The following is an 11,440-nucleotide window of genomic DNA, read 5'->3' as shown; positions in this document are numbered from 1 at the left end:
GTCTCTATCGTGCGGTAACTAGAACTTGCTGTAAATCCCAGTAGGATATAGCAAAAAAGTAAAAGTTTAGCAAAAAGGCCTCATGAATCATGATCACAAAACAGAGCCCGCAGGAGTAATCGAGTAATCGAAACCCATGATCGATCTTGTTACGATGGGACGTGCAAATACTCCATCAGTTGTTAAAATTTTTTCATTTTTTATTATATCAATTTTACCCTCATATAAGTAAGGATTTACACTTAATCACTACAAATAAAATTGTTTGTAATTATTAAATTTCAATGACTTATAAAATCTTCTACTCTTTTCATTTTTAATATCTTGTTTTATTTTTTAAAACTAGGCTTTTAATTATTATTACTCTTTTATTATAAAGAAAATTAGTTTTTAAATGTAAACACCCATAAGGTGTGTTTTGCTCACCAATTAGATGTATAGATATACAATAATAGTATACTAGTTAAAAGATTATGCATGTTTATCATTTTTTTTTCCATTTTGACTATTGATTCAAAAAAAGAACATTAAGAACTATTGGGTATCAACATATTAAGGATTGGGTTAATGTTGTGTATATAAACATCTAAGCTAAAATTTCCAAATTATAAATAAGAAGAATCTCCATCTAGTAGATATAGAACATGAAAAATGCCTATTCGACTTTATTTAGAAAAAAAATATATATTGTTAACAAAAACTGTTATTTCTTGAAAAAATAAACACTTGTTTTTGTTAATTGTTATGCCAACGCTTCAACATTTGGTGGTAAGCTGGTTATTGGCTAAAAATGACTAAAATAGCTTCTTGTTTCATCGTAACAATCATGTATAAATAGTATGATAGTGTAACATAACAATATCTCGTTGTTTTTGTGGTTTATTCAATCATATGTTGCATAAGTGATAAATAACTAAAAAGTAATCAACTTAAGTTCAAAAAAAAAATTTTTGGCAAACAAAAGAGAAAGATTTAGGGAATGCATCATGTTTCTCTAATATTTAAATTTTCATACATGGATATTTGAGTATTGTGGAGGCCTTTTTGTGGATTTGTCCACCTCGGCCCCGCCTTGGGCAGAAGGGTGAGCTCTTGCTGTCTGGTAGTGCTTGGAGGGGGGCCTTCCCAGGATTCAAACCCTTGACCTTTAAGGTCTTTGAGTTGGAATGCCTAGTACCCATTGAGCTTATGGATTTATTCACCTCGACACCGTCTTGGGCAGGAGTGTGAGCCCTTGCTGCCTAGCTCAATCCCAAGCACTACCAGACAGCAAGGGCTCACCCTCCTGCCAAAGACGGTGTCGAAGTGAACAAATCCACGATTCACCTCCACAAGTATCATTTCATTGCCATTAGCTCTCATTTCGCAAATGTCAATCAAATAATTCAATGCAAACGTGTACTGCTTCATCTTAGTGCTGAGCAAGCAAAGCTCCTTTAGGTTTTTATTTGCACGTAACTTCCACAATTTGCAAGTCAAAACAACTTCCACTATTCGTACGTCATAACAACAATGGTAAGTCAAAATTAATAATGGTAGAATTTCTGAGTGCTCGAGAAAAGGCAGAGCTCAGAACGGATGAGATCATCAATTTCAAAAACTGTACATTTGCTTTTGTCCTTTACGGATAGTATATGGCTACGCGCAGAAATGCGCTTGGGTGACAGAAACAGAACCTGGAGTCTGGCGAGGCTGCAAGTTTGCGAGCTCTTTCCTGCAATCGGTTGCGTGGTACAGTTGCGGAGATAGTTCGGAAAAAGAGAATCCGAGGGAGTTTCCACGTGGCTGCAATCATGCCTTCACACGTAGGCGGTGCTGACCCTTTTGTGGCAGTGAAGGTAGTAACTCATGAGCGGGTCGAATTTGAACTTGAGAGTAGCTCCATAAAGGAACCGAATCGAGTTCAATCCTTTCTTTGTTCATGCTGTTCAAGTGCTCATCCAGTATCGATTAGTTTTATTATTTATATAATAAAATTGTTTTGATTATGAAATGACCAATAAGGATTTATATTTTATGTAATTTATGCAAAGTTTTGTATTTCAAATTTTCGAGTACTCGAGCTCGATAAGGTTCAAGAACAATATACATCCTTTTCAAGTCGAGTTCGATCTTTAATTGTTCTTTTCTCAAATCAAGTCGAGCTACGTGAATTTTTGCTTGTTCACTTGAGTCGAGCTCAAGGTCGAAACTCAAAAAGCCCGACTTATGATTGAGTTTGATTTCGAATTAAACATTATTTAAAATCGATTTGACTCGACAGGACCCGTTGTCACTCAAACACGTCATAGAAGCGTACCAAAGCCACATGCATACGTGGCTTGCACATCGTGATGATTAGGCAATTGAAAATAACGCTCTTACTACAGTATATGCAGGTCGGATCTCATCTTCATCATCTCCATTGAGCATATGTTTTACGAACTACTCATTAGCCTACGTTGGACAACGGACATGGAATGCACAAATAATGGCAGTACTCCGTTGTTTGTTTCTTCTACCAGTTCTAATTATTAAGTTGGGTATGTCCTTTTGTTTATAGCTATGTAAATCGAGTAATGGTTGGATGAGTGATGTTCGTGCTTGGAACATATCTTTTGACTTATTGGAGAAGATAATAGACTCTTAACAGAACACGTTATCGTTCATTCTAACACTGTACACTATTAGTCAATTGTATAAACATAACTATTCAAAGAAACCCAAGTAGCATATAAGTTCCAAACAATTCACAGAACGTATTTTGAACCCTTTAATACGCATCATTGGTATTGATTTTCTTACGTTTCTTTACTCCAAAAAAAAAAATTATTAAGAGATTCTACGGTCATTTTCAACTTTTTTCATGAAATGATGAAAACAAGCGTTTTTGACTTTAAACTATAATAGTTTCAAATTATTTAAAAATATGGACCAAGATAATAATTGAGAAAAACAATTTGCTTGTGTGCGGTGCAATTTAACTGCTTGTCCATTGACAAAAAGAGCTCAAATACTCCAAAATGTTCCGAAGTAGTCCCAGCGAAACGGAACCAGCAAAAAACCAAATCGCAGTTTCCTATGGGGGTTGTTGTATTACTCAAATACCTGTTTAATTTCTTTCATCTTACAAATCAAGGGGCCCCACAAACCACAATGATGATGCTTCTCTTGCTCCCACTTGGACCAGGTGGGATCATACTCCATGCATTTGAACCACTTGACTGCTGCCATTACCACGTGCAATGGACAGTCCGAGCACTAGTGCTTATCGTCTTTTTCAAAATTTTTTTTTTGTGTTTTGTGGGCCAATTCTTTCCTTCCTTATGTACTTTTCATGTGTTTTGAGTTGTTTTCTAATTGGGGCAGAACCCGAAAGAGGCCCAATTTTCTTTTAAAACGGTAGTCCAGTGGGCTGCCTCCTGATCTAGCTCTCTGTTAGTCCCCAGCAAATCCACCTGAACTTTTTGCCTTGAACAATGTTAGGGACTGTACAGACTGGAGGAGCAGGATTCAGCTCGAGGAGCGGCGGACTCGTCTTCCTGTCATGGCCTTCGGCATCCCTGGGAACACATTTCTGTGGACGGAATTCTGCAGGATTTGGGGTACAAATTTCTAGAAACTGAATGAAAACAAGTTCTTCTTCTTCTTCTCTCTCTTTTTCTTTTAAACAGAGGTTTTTCTGTAATACGATATCTGTTCAATTATCAGTCTTTTGGCATCTTAACGATTTCAAAGTCTCAAAAAATAAACAAGTGTTGAGTTTTGAACTTTCAATCTGTTTCTGCCATTGGCGCTGATGGAGCTAAGGGAAAAATTTGATAGACCCAACCGTGACAATGCAGTGAAGGATCCAACCTTATCACATTCTATCTATTATTGTTGATAGACCAATTTGAGACATGAAATATGCGAGGAATTAGAAGTTCAAGATTAGAATAGTGTAGAGGCTCCCTAAAATTATGTATTTTGTACTTGGCAAAGCCAAGAACTATAGAGGATAGACAGACCGCCTGTCTAAATTGAACCGAGGGATGGTTGCAGGTTGCAGCTATTGACTTTTTCCATAGGGTTCAAACATATCTTCAGTGATCGCTCTTCAATAACTAAACTGAAGCAACTTGCAAAATTTTCTAGATGCGCAATCAAGTTGACTGTATCAAACCTCATCCAATTGATGGGAAATGTTGGGAAATACTTGGGTATCCATTGGGCCCAAATATCTTCCCAAAAAATTTTAAAATCCAAAAATTTTAAGCAAACTTCAATAGTCAGCACCCAATGAGCTCGGCATTTGATGGAGTGGTCTCTAAGCCCTCTCAACTTTTACTTTTCTTTTTGTCATTTGGGCTACAAAAAGTAGAAAATATTAAAATATTCATTCTAAGCCCTCTCAACTTTTCTTTTAGTTTTGTCCAGGGAGAAGATATATTCATTCTTATCAAAATATTACGTCTTTTTGAAGTAATTGTTGATCATTCTAGAGTGTAAATCATTCTAGAGTGTAAAATGAATTCATGAAAATATAAATTCATAATAAGACTAAAACAAATTTAATAAATAAAAAATATTAAAGTTATTTGAAAAATAAAAAATGAATTAAAGGAAAAAAAATATGTAGAAAATAGATTTGGGTATTGGGCGGAAAATCATTCTAGAGTGGAAAATGAATTCATGAAAATATAAATTTACAATAAGACTAAAAGAAATTTAATAAATCAAAAATATTAAAGTTATTTAAAAAATAAAAAATGAATTAAAGCAAAAAAATATGTAGAAAATAGATTTGGATATTGGGTGAGATCAATCTAAACATATCCCAAAGTGATCCCGCCCAAATTAGTCTCAAAACACATATGGGTTATTGAGGATGGTCATTTCGGCCCGGCTCCGTTGAGCAGGCTCCACCTCCCCCAAATTCCACCTCGGCCTTGAATTCCACCTCGGACTCGTCATGCCAACCCGAGGTGGATACTCCTGAGTAGGGATGGCAATGGGGGCGGGTGCCCGCGGGCAACCGCCCCGCGGGGGGCTCTCGGGGCGGGGGTTGGGGCGGGGGCGGGGGGGAAATTTTTTCCCCCGCTTTTAGAAACGGCGGGGGGCGGGGGAGTATATCCCCCGCCCCGCCCCCCGCAAAACAAAAAAAAGTATATATATAATTATATATAACATGTAAGTTAATTAGTTATAAACTTATGATAATGATATTATTAGTTAGATGTATTATATAATGTATATTAGTTTATGTAATATAATTGATATTATCAATTATATGAATAATTCTACATGTTTACTAATAGAATTTATTAATTAGTTATACTAAATTTACTAATATATTTATACTAAATTTCTAATTACACTTAATAGAATAACACTTTTTCTCAAAAAAAACCACAAACACAATAATGAATTAGTGATTGCATTTGTACTAAAAGTGAAAACTTGACTATTTTAGTTATATTTATTTCATCATATTGGATTGTATTCAAATAACTTCTGTTTGATTGTTTTTATGAGTTTCAATTGCAAAATTACAATGAATAATAATTTGGTGATGTGTTGATATTTTAGTACTTGATTATTTATTAAAATTTAATTATAATAAAATTATATAATAAAATTTTATTAACCCCGCGGGGGCACCCGCGGGGGAAGCGGGGCGGGGGCGGGGGAGCAGGAGGCGGGAGCCGGGGCGGACGGCGGAAAACTAATAGGCAACGGGGCGGAGGGATGGGGAGGGTCCCCCGCCCCAACCCCGTTCCCGTTGCCATCCCTACTCCTGAGGTTCCAATATCCTCCTGATCATCTCGGGGACATCGCGGGTGCCACCCATGAGGTTCTTACATGTGGCTTGATGGGACGGCTGAGATCAGGTTTCACAGACTGACCCGCAAGGAACCAAGGATGTCTATATCTGAACAGGGCTTGTCGGGCGAGAGAAATCTCACTCAGAAAAAAGGAACGAGAGAAATTACTTTACAAGAAGCACTATCCCAAAACTCTCACTAAGTTCCTTCTTAATCTAAACTAATTAGATCGTTGGAGGAAAACTGGGGGACTTAGCCCCACCTCTGATAATTTGAGCAGGTAACTTTCGTGAGGCAGTATCCACTTCAGGAGCTCACAGCCGTTTTTTGGGACCGCCTATTGATCCCGAAAATCACCTCTTCAGTAAGGTTGGGCTCCAACCCATATGATTCGGTTCTATCTCAAATCCAAGTAAATCCCGTCCATCCCACCACCTCTAGGTGGAATGCGATGATGATACCCTGGAAACCTAATGAAATTGCGATTCCAAATTCTACATCTTTTAACTTTAGTCTGGACTAGCGAGAATGAAGCATAAATAGGCAAACTTTGTTATTTATTGAAACTCGATTTCTAATTGGATTCTGTCCATCCACAGGCTCGGGGAGGCCTGACCCGGCCTTTACAGAAACAGTACAAGTACACAAGATCTTCATGTCCCGACAGCATCCGCATTGACAAGATTGAGACATAAGCGATCTGGTCCTACAGCCATCTATGAGTTAGGTTTTTTTTTTTTTGTTTTCGAACACGATAAATTATATTCTATTTTTCGGGAGTCAATGGGGATCCAGAATTGAACCAGATTAGATGGGTGCATTTGCACTCGCTAATGAAATTTACAGTAAATCCTGAACAAAAATGGATTTTCTTGACCTACATTCAAAAAGAGTTTTAAAACTCTTCTAAGTTAGAGTGAACGAATTCTAGTTTTTTTCTATTTTTTTTTTTGGGAGATGTTAAATGTGCAAGAATTCTCATTAATACTAATGAATAAACCTATGGGAACTGACAAGTCTGATTGGCCGAAACCGAAATGACAAGAGGGATGTGCATAAAATTTCGTGGACTGTGCAACTAACGTTTTACGTGTGAATGCATAAATGCAGACCTTTGAAATGAATTCTCATTCTTTTGATTGTAGGCCCGTAGCTATCGGCTTATCCAGATTCGTCGCTATTTAACACGTCCTTTTTTTTTTTATATTAATTTACACGCATTTGGCAATTCACATTCCACCTTTTCTCATTCTTCTTTGTTACATACACTGAGAACATATATGAACTAAGTATGCTAAGTGCACGAAACGTTTGAATCATTCGGGATGGAAATTGATGCAAGCAAACGTTTGAAGACCGCATAATTGATTGTATATTCTTTTATGTAATTAATAATGTTATTGTTATTTGACCGCCACCAAAAGCTATCTAAGAATAATTGACGAAGGAAAAGTCGAGGTTTTTTTTTTTTCTAAATAATTGACGAAGGAAAAGTCGAGGTTTTTTTTTTTTCTAATCATTTTTGCTTTTTATGTTTCGGAAGTCATAAGAAACCCGCACGGCCGCACAAGCGACTGATTAAAACATTTAAGAGTTAAACTACTCCTGACTTTCTTTTTTTATTATTATTTTGGGGAATTTTCCGCCCCTATCTTACTATTATTATCATGCCCTGTCGCCGCAGCATGATTTCAACAGTCAGCCAATTTATCGCTCAGCCAGTCGCCATGCAAGTACATATGCATGGCCTTGACTACGGACCACAATTTTGCCATGAGGATGAGGAATCCTTGCGTTGCATGCTGTAAATTAAAATGAATAAAAGTGCTCGAATTTTAAATAATATAGAATTGGCAGAAGAGGTAATGTGTATATATATATATATATACCACGTGGGGAATTAACCCTTGTCCATGCAGATAGAAGAACAAAGGAGCCAACTTAGACTGGTTTTGCTGCCACCCTTCAAAAAGTGACGAGATATATATGTATATTTCCATTCGTGCACGACACAGATTAATCAACGGTCAAGGATTCGTCAGTTTTATTCAAGTATCCCTCGTGTCCTGGCCATTACTGGCTTTAATCCCTCGATCACTCGAATTCATGAAATGAGAAATGTCATTCATGAGCCAGTAATCAATCAATAAGCAAGTTTGATATATATATATATATATACCATTAATTGTGTTGTGATGTTGAAATTGCACGTGCAGCTGCATGTTTAGCGGATACAAATCCACATTATGCACTCACAAAATTGTTGTAAGATATACTCCTCCGTCCCACTTTGATAGTCCTGTTTTCCTTTTTCATCTGTCCCAAATTGTAGTCCACTTTCCAATTGAAGAATGTAGTTGTATTTTAATTTTCCTAAAATACCCTTATTCAATGTAAGTTGTTGTTACTATAAACCTACCCCATTTAATGAGAGTTTATTCTTTTTTTACCATCAATTCAAATTCCCATAAAGTTGTACTCTAATTAATGTGAGGGTATTTTAGAAAAATAGCTACCTAAATTGATTGTTCCAACAAAGTTAACTTTTTTTTCTTAAACTGTGTGAAAAAAGAATTAGAACTATCAAAGTGGGACGGAGGGAGTAATTAATTAAGCACTTAAACTCTTAGTACCATCAAATTAAGTCATTAATCATTATCCATTCAGAGTTTGACATTTTTTTCAGGTTGATATTCAAGGGTCGAGACATTCACAAAGTACGTACAAATTTATATGGTTTTCTATCTATGTATCAACTCTTCACGAATTCAGACATTGACAAAAGTACTTTCAGAGTTTGCGTGCAAGAGTAAAGGAATTCTAGGACTTTTTTTTTTTTTTTTTTTTTGCAAAAATTCTAGTTAGTATTATTAAACCTCCTGGAACTGGAAGTAATTAAGTGTGGTTGGTCCAAAATCAAAATGATAAGAATTGATTGTAGGTTCCTTGTTATATACTAGTAATTAAATGTTATTTGACCGCCTCCAAACTCTCTATAAAGTCATGTACGCCTCTAAATTGAAAATCCGAGGTACTCGTCTTGAATGAAGGCTTCTCTAATTCTTTTTCCTCGTCTTGAATGAAGCCTTTTCTAATTCTTTTTCCTTTTCAATTTCAGCAGTCATAGAAAACCCAAACATACGAACCAAATAGCCTGTAGCTAGTTTGACTAGAAAACATCAAAATCCATTTGTTTCTTGGATTCTCCAGCTTTGTCGTATTTTAAACTATATATATCCAGTTAAGACAATTCTCGCCTACTTTTTTTTTCTTTTTTTTATTCTGGACTCGTACTTTAATTTCTGTTCTAGTAGTATAACCTATGATTATGGAATTATTCATCCTGCTCTATCTGCATTAGATTTCACACAATAAGAAAGGTCTTCCCCCTCATCAATTGAACAAAGTAAGGGCCAATTCCCTCAACACCCAAAAAAACAAAAATCATCTTCGGTATGAATTTGAACACTTTGGCAATCGTGGAGAGGTATTCGGCCCGCAGCAGCATGATTTCAACAGTCAACCAATCTATTGCTTCGCCGTGCATGCAATGCAAAGTACATATGCATGGCCTGAACTACATAACGTAATTTTGCATGTAAATTAAAGCGATTAAAAGTGGCAAAAAGAGCTCGAGTTTCTGGGTTCTAATTTACCTTCTCCTCCCTCACTTCTTAGAATCTATCCATTTTCTATTGAAAAAAAAATAATAAAAAAAAGAAGAGATAAGATCAAATGTTTGAAAAATCGCGCTGCATATATTGGTTAGCTTTGAAGGTACAGCTAACAATATGGCCTCCTCGAGGTGCGAATTTACCGTTATTCGATACAGATATATAGGAGGAGCCAACTTAGACTAGCTTGCCGCAAACCACCTGTCAAAAAGTGACAAGAACTTCAGTCTAGTACACGACACAGTTTTTTTTAAATTTTTTTTAATGTATAAGTGAACGGATTCGATTACGAAACCTTTCACTTACACTCCATCTTTCAAACTATCCAATCCAATTGAGGATTCGTCAGTTTTATTAGTTATACTACTATTACTCGTGGACATTACTAGCTTTGATTTCTCAATCATTCAGAAAAGTAGTAAGCGGGCTATATTCATATCTCATACGTTGTCATTGTTAGGCTCAAGTACATAAAGGAGTGACTACTCAACAAGTTTGAAATTATGCAACCCTCGTGTTATGGCGTTCAATTTACTCAACTGATTAGAAGAAGAAAAAAAAAAGTGTCATCCAAGAATGTACTTACTATTGATGATACCATATCATCGGACTACGCCCCTACATCATGCACTTGCATAATTGTTGCAATCTACAACTAAATAAGTACTTAACCTCTTAGTAATATAAAAAAAAAAAAAAAACTACTCGTGAAAGTGTTTAATGATATCTTTGTTAAGATAAATAATGAACTTATAGAGGCGCTTAATTGTTTTAGAGAAGATATTGATTCGTGGTTTAATGGAGGTGGACAAGAATGAGTTGCATAGGATAGGTATTCAGAAATTCGTGGTAGATTATTTGGGATAATTTTTTTTTTTGAAAAATACTGTAGCACTGTTTTTTATGTGATGTATGTAAAATAGAAAAGTGATGAAAAAGTGTGTTGATGATACAAACAAATAAATTTTGATAAAAAAAATTCGCTATCCAAACAAATCTGATATTTATTAGGCTAAAAAAAAAAGAAAAAAAGAAAGTAAGGATCCCTTCACAAAAATCAAATGTGAAGCATTCCACTGTTGTGTCGCTTGAATTAAGTGCACGTATCACTTTCCGTGTCAATATGCTCGTCCCTTCCTGCTCAATCTTCCCTATTGCTTGCATCGTAAATTGGCAATACCTAGTGATCGACATGAAACTATGCAAGATTGCGGGTTCCCTAAATGTTGTGTGTTTTTTGATGAAGTATTATTTGAAATATTAATAAAAATAATTTTTTTTTGAGATTTTAATTAAGATAATTATAATGACACTTTTTATGATGCAATATATATAAATTAAAAAGATAAATAATTGAAACGTGTTTGCAAAGAAGACTCGTGATGAACAACTTTCATCATGGGACGAGGCCTGAGGGAGCAACCTACTCGTGGGATAAAGATTGTGATAATGAAATGCTTAGGGCGCTTAATTACGACTAGCGTGAGATCAGCCAGAAAAAAGCAGATTAGGGAACCTACACGTGAGTCCACATGCGCAAGATTCCACTTGCCCAGTTGCGTTCACACTGGACATCGGCAAGCAAGATTCGGTAGCCAATCTCTTTTCACACGGAGCCGGCTCATTGGGTTTGGGGGGCTAATACTCAGCTGCTTCGGTGGCGGAGCTTCAACGTAATCACCTCTACGTTTTTAGAACAATTTTCTGAATTGTTGTAAATTAAAGTTGTTCTTATTCGATGAACGTATTAACAAATTTTCTCATTTACATATATTAGTCACTTGTTGATCTTGTCACTACCTCTTTAGCCCTTATCATTTTTTATGTATCTCTTTTCAAGGAAAAAATGGCAAAAATGTTTTTAGCCACTATTTTGAATCGACACATAGGATTATACATGTAAATATTAATGTTGAAACTATGACAAAAATTATATATATGTATGTATATATATATATCGTTCCTGTTTTGGTACAAGTA

Source organism: Coffea eugenioides, chromosome 5, assembly GCF_003713205.1.
Source record: "Coffea eugenioides isolate CCC68of chromosome 5, Ceug_1.0, whole genome shotgun sequence".
Lineage (NCBI taxonomy): Eukaryota > Viridiplantae > Streptophyta > Magnoliopsida > Gentianales > Rubiaceae > Coffea > Coffea eugenioides.
The sequence above is the reverse complement of the archived record's forward strand: the minus strand, read 5'-3'. Positions refer to the sequence as shown.